Source organism: Austrofundulus limnaeus, unplaced genomic scaffold, assembly GCF_001266775.1.
Source record: "Austrofundulus limnaeus strain Quisiro unplaced genomic scaffold, Austrofundulus_limnaeus-1.0 Scaffold230, whole genome shotgun sequence".
Taxonomy (NCBI): domain Eukaryota; kingdom Metazoa; phylum Chordata; class Actinopteri; order Cyprinodontiformes; family Rivulidae; genus Austrofundulus; species Austrofundulus limnaeus.
The window spans coordinates 316,919-333,613 of NW_013952632.1; the positions used below are offsets into that span (position 1 = coordinate 316,919).

Sequence of the window (16,695 nt, forward strand, 5' to 3'; positions counted from 1 at the left end):
GTTTAAAACACAGCAGTGAATCATACACTAGGTTTGTTTTAGTTTTTGTGAACAGTTTAACGTCATTAGCATGTGTTCTCCAAAACATACAGCGTCTGTTTCCAGTAAGCATTATTAGTGTCACATCAGACTCTGTGACCGTCAACCCGGGAGTTTCTGCTGTGTTGTGTGACAACTGAATATGGAAACACTTTTTGTGCTCAATAAATACTTTCTGGTTTGCCCCTTTTTTGCCTTGTAGTTTCTATAGTCTAGTTAAAGTGAAYGGCTTTCCCAGAAATGCAAGTTTATTGTCCCCTTAGCCCACCCCACTTACATTTACCAAAAGTTCCAGGCTGAGAGCCCCCACCTTCCGACCATTGCCAGGGCTAATACTACATGCCAAAACTGCTGCCAAAGTACACCCAAACAATAAGCCTTTCTTCTCATTGAAAAGTTTCACTTCAGTGTTTACTTCAGAGAAGCTCTGTAACTCAGGGCGGTTGGTGTACAGTCTTCATTTGCAATTTTCCTAAAGAGTCATGAATGCTTCAGCAGACATCTGAGCCCTGCCTCTGCATTGTTTCAATAAATACTGAGTCACTCCAGCTGCAACATGATGATGCTTATTTTACATTAAAACAGTCACTTTGCAATTAGACTAAAACTAAACATTTTTCATTTAAATGGACAGTTCAGTTCCTTTGAGTCTGGGTCTTATAAAAGGGGTGTGAATAGTTAATATCTTACCTGTTGTAGATAGCTTATTGAGTGACTTCAGTTTGGAGAAATGGAGCTAACATCTGAGCAGAATGATGATAATAAAATTTGATGTATAACTTTAAGCAATTTGGTTTTACCCAAAAAGAAAAGTTGTAACATTTTTGCCAGTATATATGTGTGCATGTGTCTGTTATCAAAAAAATGTAACAACAGATTTGATTGAAACTTCTAGAAACTAATAACTGGATATACAGCTACAACTCATTAACTTTTGGATTCAGTCTGCTTCAAGTCAACTGATGCTGAGGGACACAAACATAATAGTAGCTCTATCAAATTTACAGGCATTGACCAAAATATTCGTGCGGTTGCAGTTGAGACTAGCTGCGTTTCCATTGCAAATGTGCACAAAACTTTGTCAATATTCTGTTAATGTCGAAAAACACAGTTTCGCAACTGCTGTGTTTCCATTAAGTWAGAAATGCTATTAAAGTCACGCGTGAATACGTTTGTTCTCGCGATACGTCATTACAAACATGGCGGCATCGGATGTAAACACATATTTGTTACCGCGACACTAGCGCTCATCATCAGAGGAGAAGTCAACCTCTTTTATCGAGGCTTTCCAGTGACAAGCCCCTACTTGGGAGCGGCTACGTATGTTGTGTTTTTGGGAAATTGTAGTCGGTGAGTTTACTACTTTCTTTTACTACTTATGCGATATTACTACTACTTCTACTTCCTGTTATCTTCGTCGTCGTCGTCTTTTTCACCAGTAGAAACAGCCGGTTCTTGATCACGTGACTCCTGTGATGCGAAAAAAAGTGTTTCCATTGCAGTTTTGTGAAAAACACCAATTTTTATATGGCCGAGAAACCACCTCATCCTAGCGCAAAAACATTTAGTCGAAAAACATATTTTTTTTTGAAATTGACGTGTTTCCATTGAGCAAATTTATTTTCGAAATTCTAATTTGCGCATTTTCATGGTCAATGGAAATGCAGCTACTGATGCCTAACATACTTTAATGTGATGTCTTACAATTAACATGGGCCAACACATAAATAGCTATAAATCAGCCAGTTTTACAATTATTGAGCTAAAATGGAACATTCTGAGAGTAATTTACATGAACGCATTCTGTCCAGTCTTACTCAGATCAAACATGATCTGATAAGTTTCTAATTCAGGTTTTCTGACAGCTTTGACATGTACTGACAGTGATCCAAGAAAATGAGAGCTTACATAAAGGGGAGGTTCATATTTTTCACATGGAAAATTAATCCTGCTATGATTATGTAAACTCTTTTTTTTCTTTGTTTCTTTTTGGGGTTGGCCTCTGTCCTGGCCCGCAGAGTCGATTCAGGACATGCTAGCAGCTAAAGTACCGATCAGTCAAGCGTGAATGTAAACTTCGAGGTCTGAGGGTGAATGAAGAGGCAGCGTGGAACTGAGCTAGCAGGTGAGGAGCAGAGATAAGCACACAGCTGCAGATGCAGACGCAGACCCAACATGTGGGTGGGATCAGCACTGGAGCTTCCACCGTGGGTAACTTTCTCACTGCATGACTCACTCAGGAGATAAGTGCACAATTAAAATACCACAGAAAACTGTCAGCTTCTTCATATTTACATGCTTGTACAAACAAATTCAAAACACAGGGCTGTTAACAGTAACATATCATTTAAGACTTTGGGGTTTGCTTTAAAAAAAACAGACTAAAGTCACACTTTGGGGATGAGGATTTGTTTGCAGTTACATCTTTTGTTTGATTTGACCGGGTGCCTGATTTGCCTTAAGGCAGGGGCAGTTTTCTGACGGTCTTTAAACACAGGATATGAATTTGTCTTATTTGACAAGCCTGTGAATTGACAGTTTCCATCACATTGTTTTCATGTGAGTTTAACACTTCTCTGTGCTAAAATATGAAAGTGTTTTTTTTAATAAGCGTGGGTTGAATACTGTGACACGAACAGAGGATGAAGAGCTTTGAGACAATCATGTTGGAATTCTCCTAGGCCCGAGACAGAGTGGCATGGAGCGGGTATCTATAGAGCTCAGTATTCAGACTTGATTTATTTCCACTGAGGTAATATCAAGACTGGCGCCCTGAATATGTCTTTGCCTCAACAAGACGCTTTAAGCCGGATAAGACGGCCTTTAGGCTCCCAGTTCAACAGCATGATGGATGAAAGTRTTCTGTCTTGTTTATGCAACATGACCCAAGACATCTGCTGGCCTCAGGAGCACTCAGACGATCCTGGAACAGTCCTCTCTACTCCCTTTTAGGCGGTGAAAAAGATAATCAAGACTTCCATGCCAGCAATGGTGGACAGTGTATAATTACTGCTCACCCAAGTCACTTAATTTGTTTTTCAAAGTTAATTTTGCTCTTAGGGGATTTCTGTTTATGCAAAACAGATTTTAAATCCAAGTCTTTTTWATGACTTTAATCTAATCTAGCTAAAATTAGCAGTGGATAGAGTTATTTACGGACTCCCTAAAAGGATACAACTGTGAAAGATGTAATAAATGGCATATTTAAGCTTTAGACTTTTCTCTCTCTGTTTGAAACAAGAGTTTAGTTTTTTTTTTCTCAAAGGAAGTGATCACGTCAGGCTTCAAACTGGAGTATATCGTACAAACATCAAAGTAAAAATGTAGTGATGGTACGTATAGTTCAGCAAACTTTCTAAATAACTGGTTACTTTTATGCMTTTAAAATATTTTTTACATTTAGCAAATTTGATGGGTCACCTAGCAAGTAACAAGCCAGAAAAAACAAGATTTCTAACAAGATGAGCCAAATCAGCAGCTGCTAGTTACCAAAACAGAAGGCCATTAGCATGATAGTTACCCTAAACATTATTCAAGATAACTTTGTTCTGCTATTGCTCAACCAGGTCAAATGTGTTTCTCAAATATTTGAGTTGTTCTGACTCAAAGAGTTTTCTCCTGAGGACTACTTTCACTGTTGGTTTCTACAGGGATTTATTACACACAGTTCTTTGACTTTGGAACTTGGATCAGGAAATGATGTCACAATCCAACTTAACCATGTTCCAGTTACAAGTTGGAAACCAGTAAGATTTGGTAATTGTTGTGCTCAGTAACCGGGGTAACTATTAAAAGCAATGCAAGCCAGTGACAAAGTATTTTTATGCAATCAAACACTATGACAACATACTTTTCAATAAGAGTGGCTCAGTACTTCTGCAAGCGATTTAATGATGTACAAACTGACACAAGTGGAAATAAAAAAGTTTATTATCACAGCTATTGCTGTGGGGTGTGTGGGGGTGGTGGCAGCCTTATTGAATTTTTGAGGTTGGGGTTGTTGAATAATCTTTGAGCTGGAATTCTGAATTCTGGAGACGTTCCACTTGTTTTTCTTGGCGCTCAGAAATTCTGACTTCTAGGTACAAAGAGAACATGTCAATTACCTCAGACAAGTCAGACATCTTTATAGTCTGGATTGTTGTTTCAGTTGTGCTTGGAAACTGAAATTAAGTTGCAAGGTATAAAAAAAAAAAAATCCACCAGGACACCCCTCAGACTAATACTGTATCTCACTGGGCTGTGATTGTTGAAAACTAGTTAGTTACTCAAATTTACAAGTAAACAAACATATTTTCTGTTGCAGTCTCACTGAACTCTGAATGTTTGTGACAAAATGACCGTTGAGCTACAGTATACACTATTAGTGTGGTCAATTTTTGAAAGTCCCAGCTTGTAAAACCTTATTCTAGGCCATGCATATTTTTTTGTTTCCCACATCTGCCATCATACTCTATTTGGCACACATTGTACCCACCTTGGCTGCAGCCCCTAAGTTTTTAATTCATTCTATTCAAGTACACTTTTGAAATAAAGAAAGGAAGATTTGGACCATTTTTTAAATAGTTATTTATCATTGGTGTAATTAGTTGGGGCTGTAGCTTCAGGTGTTTTCTGTTATAATTCAGCTTTAGCACTCTAGCATTGAGGCTCGGTTTTAGTCGCGCGTTCGAGTGTTGTGCTGAGCTCAGCTGACGGCGTGTGCACCCTCGCAAGCGGTTTAGGCGTTTATACTTGACTCTAGTATTCACCGGAAGGACATGGGACAGTACTCTTTATAATTTGTGAAATGTTGTAAAAAGGAAAACGGCTGAATGGAGCATGGCGCTCACAGCCCATGCAGAGTCACCTATATTTGGAGGTGCAAAAGCAAGCGCCGCAACTCATGATGGCACAATTGCATCACTGTTGGTGCACACACCCTCGTGACATGTTCAACACATCAACTATAAACCTAGCTTTATGTGGCAACTAGGGAGTTATGCAAATTAATGATTAATTAATTAATCTAAATTTAAWTGATCTTATCAATCAACTAAAGATTAATTGATAGGCAGCCATTTTCTAAAAAAACTGACATTTCTCTTGAATCAAGGGTCTTTCTATAAGGTGAAGGGCTAATTTTTTGCATGCTGAATTTATAAAAAAAATAAGTACATTATTATATTTTAACAATTTATTGTYCCAGCTGTTTTAGTTACTGATGGAATAAACAGAAAATTGTGGATTTGTCACACATTATTAAACTTGAACTTTTATATAAAGTATAACAAAACAGGATATTACTCTATTAGATTGCTAGTTGGAAAAAAAAAGAAAGAAAAGAATGTAATATGAAAAAGACTTAATCCACTATGAACAGAAAAATGTAAAACTATCATTTACATAACATTTTAAGCTAAAGATTAACTCAAACTATAAACATCATGAAATATCCCTGGGAGGGGTGAGAATACAAAAAAGAGTAGCTACTGACAACTGAACGCTCACCATATTTGTTTGCATTCCTTGTAGTTCTAATCAGGCCCGGTTCTATTTGTTTCACTGACCGGGTTATGACACACAGACGAGTAATTTTACGTGAATCATTTGTAGCGACTAACGTTTTGCTTATTTTCCACACGAGTTTAATTCAACAAAAAACTAACTTTAGCTACAATTAGCTTACCGCTTTCTGTTGTCCTGCTCTCGTCTTAAGCGTCATACTGCTGGATGGTACCACTTTTGGTATTTATCTGTCAAGTGTGGTGTAGTACATTATTATTGTTGTGTTGCAATTAAAATCAAATAAGATTTGCACGTTACATTATGATCCCGCCCACATCGAGATGGCTCTCTGCTCAATGCAAACAGGGCTGAGGTAGTGTAAGACCAAGCTGACAGCAGTGGCGCCCTCTTCTGGATGGTGGCCAAACTACACTGAAATAAGGTTTAGACGGACATTATCAATTAATTGAATGGAAGAAAATTTGATTTAATTAACCATTCGACAGTTAATCATAAGYTGATTAATTGTGGCAACTCAATGACTATCTTGAAAGAAAAGGTTTTTTTTAAATATGCAGTAGCGGCCTATTCAAGCAACTGTAAATCTCTTAATCTCACTCAAATAAGTTGAGAAATTAAATAAATTTGTTGAGACATTTTGGAGATTCCATCAGGAATGACATTTGCCAAGTAGTCCGCAACAGCCATATCCCGGTGAGATACCACCTTAAGGTTAAAATTCCAACTTAGCGATTTTTCACCAATCCTGACCTAGATTCAACATGGCTGCCTCACTCTTAAAAAGTGGTGCCAGTAATGTACTAAATTTATTATGAACCATGTTAGTGTTGAATGCAGCAGAAACGTTAATTACAGAACACAATCATTCAATTTTCTGACTTGCAATTAGAATATAGTAAAGTCAGATATAAACATATTCCCATATCCAACTACCAAAATAAGGAAGCTTTTAGTTCYTTATAACTAATGTTTTCAAGCAACAGTTGCACGCTTGTCTGACTTATCTGACAACATAGGCAGAGTTTTAGCATATATTTGATCTTKTACTTTCAAATAAAGCTTTCATTATGGGAGTGAGTTGAATTTATGTGTTGCCTTTGAGCTTCATGTTTTGGCAAAGAAGCATTCTGTTAAATACCAAAGTGTTTGTAGTGATGAAGTATGCAAAGGGAGAAGTCGGTAAAATCGAATCACATTCAGTTGCTGATAACAGTAACAGATTCACATAGTTACTGAAGAACTCTCCAAATGTGGGAAAAATGATTTGGATCATAATACTGAGTGAAATCAAAGAAATGTATTGCACTATTGTGAAACTCAGTTTATTAATCCCTTGATCACAATTCATCATGAAGGAAAAATAGCCAGATGTTTTTATTACATCCATATTCTGCTGTGAATGTTGGGTGAGCGTTCTTTTCTCTCACATGAAAACGGATGAAGAACATAAAAAGTTTGGTAAACTGATACAGGTGTGGCTAGATCTGCTTTTATATATAATCTACCATGATAAAAAGGGTGGCCATGTTTTTGCCATTGTGTCAATATGTCTGTTACCAAAATAGCTTTTGGAGTCAACCCCTTTTAAAATGGTTGTCAGAGCTAACTGACCTTAGCAAACACAAAAAGGGCTAAAACTCAAACCAAACTGACAGATATTTACCTAAACTTGGTGTGGTAGTAGCTGAGAGGCATCCTTAACACAAGCTATAAAACCTAACAAATCTTACATGATGTTACAGTATTGCATGAAACTTGACCAATACCGCTTCATTCTTCTCATCATCCGATGATCTTAGTTTTAAACTGTGGCGTGGAAGGCGACAGGCAATAATCATTCCTTTAAGGAATGCTAGGCCCTTATTTATTTTATTTTTTTGTCTGAATTGCTTCAGCTGAGCCAAATCATGCAACAAAGCTCAGAGGTTTTGCTCGTTCTCAGTTTAGACAAATAAATAAGTATGTATGGAAAAATCTGCCAAAACAGTTTGCACTCTGACATGCTGTAATCATTACACAGTCAAGTAATGTACCATAAATGTCACAGCACGAGGCAGTGATGGAGTGTGTTTGTACTTGTGCGGGCTGGTTGTGTTTTAAAATCCTGCTCCATCTGTGAAGAAGCTGTGGACCGTTTCCTCAGTACCTCCTCTATCCGTCTCTGTCATATGACTAGCTTAAACATAATCTGCCATTCATTCGTTTTCCTGCTTTTGAACTGTCTACCTTCTAGATTAAACTTGCTTAAACACAGGACGCAAATCCCCCTCAGTAAACCGCTGCTTGCACAAACACGACCTCCCTCTTTGCTACAAGAGTACAGTACTGGACCTGCAAAAACAACAGGAAAGAAAGAACGAAGGACTGAGAAGGCAGAGGGAGGGAGGTAAAGACAGGCCTCACACCAGTAGGGAGAAAGTGCGGAGTCATGCTGCAGGAATGCTGGAGGGGGGGAATTGCTGGCGTGACTGCCCCATTTTTCACAGCCATAATCAGAGCCAGCTGTCAGTGAGCGGGCCCAGGAGATGAAGAAAGGGAGGAGGAGGGATGAAGGCAGCCAGAAGGGAGAATTAAAGAGGGGGGTGATGAGGGGTAGGGAGGAGAGGGAGAGAACTTGGTGCTGGGTGGAACTTAAAAGGAAAGAGGGGTGAAAAAGTAGAGTTTCTGCAAGGTTCCTTTATTACCTCTGTATGTATAAAATGGTTAACTAACTAACTTAAAACTTGTGTATAAATAATAAAGAGTAACATTGTAAGTTGGGTTTATTATACTGTTTAAAATTTTTGTACAACATCTTGTTAAGCAGCTTTGAGATAAATGATGCAAATTATATAAAAAAACATGCGCAAAGGTAGGCGTTAGGTTGCCGTATGTTGCACAGCATAGACATTATTTGTAAAAACAAGGTGAGAAATAAATGAATTGTAATTTTGGTGAAGCACTTTAGAAAACAAAGCCCTCTGTGTACCTCTGTAGCTTAGATATACTTTACTGTGTAGAACTATTCATGGGTCACAGAAAATTGGGCTTTACCTTTCTGAATTGACATTTTGCTATATTTTACTTTCTTTACAAAGTCATAGTCATGGCCGACCGGTGGCATAGGCAGTATAGGCAAATGCAAAGGGTGCCACCCATCTAGGGGGGAAAATGTGTAATTTTATAACTTTTTATTGGAGTATATAGTTTATTTAGTCTGTTGCATATTCACTGGTTTCTCAAGTTGATGAAGGTAACTTGCTCTGTAGGTTTCTCGGCCTGCTTTGTTACTAAACAAGGTTATATGGTGCAGAGGACATTTTGTGATAAAAAATATCACACGATGCAGTCAAGACTGGTGCTCAAGATAATGTGTAGTAATTGATAAATGTATAGTTTGCTGGTAGACCTCTGGTATTCTGTTTCAAATGAACTATATTAACTATTTTAACTGGACAATCAGGTTTCTAAAGATAAAAAATGATGTCTAAAACAAAATGGTTTAATTTGCTATGTGACTGTATGTAACTTGGCATTGAGACTTGGCGCCACCTGAAATCTTGACTAGGGCACCAAATTGTCTTGGCTCTGATCATAGTGCGAGTTTTATGATTTTCACATTTTCCACAGAATGGTCGGCTAAGGTAATGATTTTGCACGCCAACGTCTGCACCTTCCAACATGTTCAAACAAACTGTTTTTGACTCCTAAAACTCTTTCTGGTAAATCTACAAATAATACAGCAAACATTTTGGCCTTCCTGTGTCTTTCGTTGCTCTAGGAATTATGGTTTTCTCTCCAATACGCCTCAGAACACAGAGAGTACTTAGTCCAAACTTCAATAGACTTCAGTCATACTTAGCTCCAATATTTTCTTCAAAACTGGAACTTGTTAACTCTTACACAAAATAGTGTAAAAATGTAAAAATTCACGAGTGACCATCAGTCTTTCTCTGCTCACAATTTAAAAAGATTAAATATTTGATTTACAGATTTCCCACAGTGACAGTTTGTTTGAGGCTTACTTTTCAGTCTGCTTTTTTTTGCCTCTCATTTGCTTGGCAGTCAGGGAGCAGCAGCTTAGAAATGTATTTTTAAGTTTGTTCTCTGTACACTTTATACAGGTCATAGATTAAAATGTAGGTAGTTTTTCTTAACTTCAAATAGTACAAAGTTAGGTTGGAGTTTTGAGGATTTCTTTATTTTGTAGCTGTTTTAAACACCACACTGCTTACAGCTAAAAGTGGGAGTTGAGCTGTGGCCTTGACTCAGCCTGGCTCCTGTCTGTGCCAGGTTAAAGGAGGATGAAGGGGAGTTGTGTGTCTGTATGTGTGTGTGTGTTGGCGGGGGGAGGGTGGAGCTTCCTGCCTTCCTGCTGCTCTAGGAACAAATGCTGTAAAAAAACCTGACAAAGCAGAAGCTCTTAGACTCCTTAAATTGTTTGTTCAGAGTTTGTAAATTACTTCTAGAGACCATTTAAAGACTAAATTACACACACGTTAAAAAAAATGACAGATCCGGACCAGATACTCTTACAGAACAGAACTTTACATTTGTGTTAATTTTGCCATTCCCAACCATCCCAGCCTGTTGTAGTTCCTCAGCTCTGAAAGTTAAACTTGTGCCTGTTTAGACTGACATCACAGGGTGCATCGGCTCTGTTAGGCTTTGTCTTGTGACATGTGTGTTCATTATCCGCTCGCCTTGTAATATGTCACCATAAGTTGTAGGTTAGATCTTTGAACTGGCTGCACCCTGTTTGATGAATCACACAAAAAAGTCAGATAACAAACAGAAATCCTGATGACAACATGAAAACGATAACCACGCCGCTCATAAATCGCCTGCAGCTTGAAAACAACAATAAATCTGGGGTGAATTATTACACAGGCAATTCCTGAAGTGGGTTAAAGTTTTAAAGTTCTGCGGCGAGGTATTTTTATAGCCTATCTCTTTGCCCGCACTCCCTTGTACAGTGTGTAGTGACACACCACATGCTTTATATGACCCTGGATAGAGTTTGGTGGAAAAAGGAAAAACGTTTGGGAACAACTTAGCTTGTTTTCTCCTGATTCGTGGTTGTAACGGAGCTGACCTCCTCAGAGCTGGACTTTTCACGTCAACCCTACGTCTCCAACACAGAGAGCACCCTCGAGACTTCCAAGAAATAGTGTTGCTAATGAACTTTGCAGCCACTACACTGATCTCTTTCTTTTCTAAGTAGGTTAGAGTAAACAGCCTTGTCAGTTGTATAAGACTGGACGTGGACTCCAAAGAAACTGGATTCTCGTGGAGTCGGGTCTCTTCAATGCAGAGAGGCCTTCTCACCTGTTTTTATTTTTAAAAATATGTTCCCTTAGCAGGATTACAATGAGCTCAGACCAAAGACAATAGGCAACACATGGGAGTGTAAAACTTTAGAGACATAGATCTTGGTGACGAGCTATTTTAGTTTGCACAGAACTCCCCTTTCTGCCCACTTCCTGCGCTCATGTCTTTCTGAAGTGTGTGGTTGTGAAAACACAAAAGGCTCAGAAATCCACCGGACTCWTGGCCTCAGATGCCTGAAATAACCACTGAACCTGAAGAGTGACAAAAAATTAAGAGCTGGAAAAAGCCTGTGGCCATTTCAAGCATTTAGGTCAAATCTAAGAAAAAAAAAAAAGCCTTTTGAAAACAGAAAGTTGAGGTTTCCATTGCTCAGCCAGCCTGTTTCCGTCCCCAGTAGTTGTTTATCAGACAGAGCAAGCGGCCTGTAGCCTTTTTGATTTGCAGCCAAGTCCAAAGAGGAGTGGGTTCAAAGTCTGTACTTTTGAATTCGACACGGTGCCGATTGCCTACATGTAGTCCTGTTGGTTCACTATTGAGCATTAGGGTGACATGTTAACCCTCTACAACCCTGGTTTCATCTAGAATGAGTCATTCGTCTGTCACCTACACAATGAAAGAGGAGACCATGTTTGGGTTGAACAGGTTCTAAAAACCCCTTCAGGATGTAGGTTCAAATGTCATGTTCAGTGGATTTGAATCACTGCTGTCACACAGCTTGTTGTTTTTCATTCAGTCATGCTAGTTGCTTTTAGACGTGAAAAGGTGAAACCAGAAATGCACTTATTCCAGCATGCATCTTCTTGTTCTAACTTTAATCTCTGCTTTCTTCCTTGTACAGAACGCAGAATGTGCCGCCTTATCAGGCGATTGAGGCCAGACAAGCGTTCCTTTATCTGCATACTGAATTGTCTTAGGTACTTTCCGGGGCACTTTCTTCATTTTGGTATTCTGTCACCRTGTTTGTTGAGCAGCTAAACCTTGGCGATGCTGCAGACTGTGACTCACGCTGTGAACCCTGCAGTCGCAAGTTCAGGGTTCAGTTTACAAACAATATTGCTCAACGTGTTCCCTCTTGCCACGGTCAGGCTTGTTGCTGCGATGCGCTTGTTCAGATCTCACGCAGAGAATTGCGTTCTGTGTCATTTGTCCTCACTGATTCCCTGCGGCAGATCTCCCCTCATCCATATCAGCCAACACAAAAATGGCTACTCCTCAGTCAGTTGTGCACACACTGAGCTGTGGTAGTAGCTGAGAATAATTCAGAACACGTATTGTTGAACGTGACATCTCTTGATATTGTATGATTGCACATATTGTTAATTTCAATGTTTGACCAAAGTCACTTCATCCTTTTCCAACATAAGATGATCTTAGTAGTTCTGGGTACACGTATGTATTCCTTCAAGGAACACAAGTTTTTTAATATTTCACTGAATTTATACAATTAGTTTCAGAACAACTGACTAGAATAAATAACCTGTAGTAAAAAAAACTGAGTCAGATACAAGGTTTTAGTTTTAAACCAGTTCAAGGCAGCTCTCTTTTTTCTGAACAATAGACATGCATCGCTCAGTGTCAGCTTTGTGCTGCTGCACATCTCGCTGCAGGAACTTATGTCACTTCCTTTCTTATCTTACTGATGTACAAAAGGAAGCCCCCTGACTTTCCCCAGACATACATGCCTACAAAGTGTGGTGAAGTTATTTCASAATTAAAACCACCCAGTTTTCTATCGTAGCAAAAACTGTTCGGATGCTAACATTTACGTATTTAGTTTCCTGACCRTCACACATACCACGCACGTGTCAGGCTGCGTTCTGAGTGTACTGTGTGTTGGGTTGCAGCACCTGTGCACMGAACAGGATGCTGGGGGTTGATATGTGTCTCCTTTTGCAGGCACCCATCCCCACCCACAAGGCTTTTCTGAGCTATGTACTGTATGAGTAAAAGTTCATCTGTAGACTGTATGGAACATGAGGAGGAGGCGAGCAGCGCTCCATTCTTTGATGCCTTTGTGTACATCTGCAGGCATGGAGCGTCTTACCGCTCTGCCGTTTAACCCATTCATGCCCACACAAGAAAAATAAAAGAACAACAACAACCTCCTTCATGGAAACCACCCTCTTTTTCATTATGGCTTCCATTTGCTTAAGCACTTTTACGTGTTTTCTTGTTTATTTCCAAAAAAAACTTGTTATTTGAGTCAGAATTTCTTGTTCGGCAAGACACCACACCAATGGCTGCCGAGAACTGTTCATGTTTATTATAATGCTTGGAACACAATGTGCTGTAAACAAGTCCCAACTGGTAACCAGAAGTTATGCTATCTAGCAGCAGATGTTAAATTTGCTCCAATCAACAAATTACTGTGTGTGTGTGTCAAATGAAAAATGGAGCTGGTCCTGGCAAACATGCAGAGAATGTTCACCCAACTATAAAGCAGAGTAAGACTTTAACTATGTGTTAAGGCTTTATGGAAAACAAATCCACTGTTTTGGTTTTTATCTTTTGTTGTTGTCTAAAAATGTACTAAACAGCAAAAAAAACATTATGTAAATGAAAAGCTGGTGTGCAGTCRGTAGAGTCTCAAATCTTTCTTGTGAGTTAGGAGAAGTAAAAAAACATGATTCTTTATATTTGTTGTCAAGTTCACCAAACTGAGGTGATGCAACATAGTAAACTTGAAAAATTATGTCATTTTCATAATCTTATAATAAAATTGTATTATTCTGTTCCTGATTCTCCAACATGTGGAGACAATTTTCTACTTATTTATTATATAAAACATTTTTTAAAGTAACAGACCAGATTGGAATTTTAAAGAGGTGCTCTCTGGAGTTATGTCTCGCTTTTAGCTGAAAGGGCCTAATATGTGAGCATCTGATTTATATCATTTCTCAGACACTCATGATGCGACTGCGTCCATAGAGCAGTCATAAACTGATGCAATTTTAGAAAAAAAAATACAGATCCATTAGTCTGTTGGTTTTATACCAYACTTGTGCGGGGCTTTTAGGGCCCAGAGCGTCCCAACACGCGTCTGCCACTGCTCACCTGGAGGTGGGGGGTCCGGTCGAAGGAAGGGGGGAAAGATCCCACTCCAAAGATGACCGGAGTCCACTCGAGTGGTCGACGACGGGCACAACAGCATTTGGGGACGAGATCCTGCAAAAAAGGTTTGCTTCCACTAAATATATAATGGAAGAAAAGTAAAAGAAATATAATAACATTTGTGTAAGAAGAACCTGTGTCACAGTTTTTCTTCTTTTTTTTCTTTTTTTAGTAGACAACTCTTCTTCTGGTCACACCTTGTGCTGTTTAGCAGTGTTGWTCCCTCTTAGAGACACCTACTGGACATAAGGGGAATTGCAGCAGTACTGAACWGCAACAAACAATAAAATAGTCCTCAACTCTGATTAAGCTGGTGTAGATTCTATCATTTAAGACATGGTAAATCCAAAATCAGGACAAAAYAAGAMAATTGGACTTCTATTCTGAAGCTTAAGACATTTTKCTTTCCATCCACTGAGCTTTCTCAATTCAAAATCAGAGAGTTTGGAGTTCCAAGCTTTTAAACCTCATGAAAAGCTCAGTTAGGTAACCTAGATTCACATGCAGATTAAGCTACACACCTTTCACAATGGAGCTGTACAYTCTCCAGTTCAAAATTGCTAAAGTTTTCCTGGTTAGAAAGCAAAATGTTTTCAATGTTTGAAGGCTGAACCATATTGCAGTTTAAAACTGAATCCCATTTTGATTTAAGRTTGAATCATATTGTGGTTGTAGGTKAAATATTAATGTGAYTGAAGGCTCATTCATGGGTTGGTCAGTGCGTTTTTGAGGCTTTAATGAATCAAATTGTTGGCAGTATATTGTACTGGACAGAAAGCAAAGATAAACATTAACAGAAAATTATCGCTTTGAAATATCAGACTATGGAGATAAAAGAGTCYCRATATTCACAAATGTGGTCGTGATTCACACGGGAAACACTTGCACAGGACAAGAATCACACATGCACACAGGGTGTTTTGCACGTGCAAAGGGTGATTCAAATGTTGCACAGGATGATTCACACATGTACRAGGTGATTCATACATGCACAGTTTGATCTGCAACTAATCAGTCTTTTTGTTTTAGCCAATCATAAGAACGCACCCCACACAGGGCATGAATTACTTGTAAGCCAATCAAATTAACCCATTCAAATAGTGCTATGTCTGTGTGCATGTGTGAATCGTTCCGTGCACACGTGGATCTTGAATATTGAACTCTTTTATCTCCATATCAGACATACAGTTGGGTGCAAAAGTTTGCGCAGCCTTGTTAAATTTCCTGATTTACCTTTATAAATTATTGATTCTTTTGGATAAAAAAAATCAGTAAAATATATCATATAGGGGACAAACACAATGAGAAGTGAAATGAAGTTTATATGATTTACAGAAAGTGTGCAATAATTGGTTAAACAAAATTAGGCAGGTGCATAAATTTGGGCACCCAAAAATAACCCCCCCAAAAAACAAACCTCAACTCAATATTTAGTAGATCCTCCTATCGCAGAAATAACAGCCTCTAAACACTTCCTATAGCTTCTAATGAGAGTCTGGATTGTGTCTGTAGGTATTTTAGACCATTCTTCTTTACAAAACATCTCTAGTTCATTCAGGTTTGATGGTTTCTGAGCATGGACAGCTCTCTTTAAGTGACACCACAGATTTTCAATAATATTCAGGTCTGGGGACTGAGATGGTCATTCCAGAACGTTGTACTTGTTCCTCTGCATGAAGGCCTCAGTTGATTTTGAGCACTTGTTAGGGTCGTTGTCTTGTTGGAAGATGCAGCCCCGGCTTCAGCAGCTGCAGCTTTGTCACTGATTCCTGGACATTGGTCTCCAGAATCTGCTGATATTGATTGGAATCCATCCATTTTGGTTCTTTATTTGGAAACCTGACTCTGCTATGTTCTGTTGTGAGCAGTTTGCTAGCATTAGCAGCTGCTACAAGAAGTTAAAAAGTTCAAATTCTCATAGACATCTGCTTTAAAAGTAAGACAATGACAAATGGGGTTATTTTGTTTCATTCATTGATTTTTGCTATTTGGGAATCCTTAACCAGACAATTATTGTTGAATGTTTTTATAGTTGATTGTTGCTAAAAAATGTTATTTTAATACTATCTGTTTATCAGCTTCATGATAACATTTTCTCTGCCCATATTGTGTGCAAGTCTGTGAAGTGCTGAAAGCAGCATCACCCTTCTATTGACATTCTCATTATGAACAGAGCTATTATTTATGTATTTTGTACATACATTTTTWAATATATTTTTGTATTTTTCCAGTATTGAATGTCTCCACAGCCCCACTTCCCATCCTGGGAAAGTTGTCTTCCAGCATGCCTGTTTGAACTATTTCTCTTACATTACCAAAAAGACCTTCATTTAGAAAAAATGTGGCTGAAAGTTTTTTTGTAAAGCATCCTGTCAGCACCTTAAAAGTTTCACAAATGGCTTTATAAAGCAGATTCCAGGTTCTTGAAYCACACTGACATCTAAATCTAGTTATGACCAGACAAGATGGGGTGTGTGCGAGGAGAATGTGTTGATAATCTCAATTGTTTCCGAGACACTGTGTAAACACTGAAAACAGAAAGATGGTAATTTAATAACAGCTCTTGTGTTGTTTCCATTCCATCTGTCTCTTAGCCTCCATGTGTTTGTTTAAGGAGGTGATTAGGTGAAGGCCAGAGCAGGTTCCAGGGTAAGTACATTTAAATAGTGCTGCATTGCTTCCTCTTGAAACACATCCATGGCTCAAAAAAAGAAAAAAAAAAAAAAA

General features: G+C 38.6%; 1 protein-coding gene across 1 annotated transcript in view; it reads right to left on the minus strand.

The window, feature by feature from the left end:
- zfp36l1a (zinc finger protein 36, C3H type-like 1a) overlaps positions 1–14,132 on the minus strand; it is a 35,637-nt gene extending 21,505 nt beyond the window's left edge. The window contains exon 1 of the mRNA XM_014019770.1: positions 13,912–14,132. The gene's annotated coding sequence lies outside the window, so the exon portion shown is untranslated. The remainder of the gene's footprint in view (positions 1–13,911) is intronic.
- Between the last annotated feature and the right edge of the window lie 2,563 nt (positions 14,133–16,695).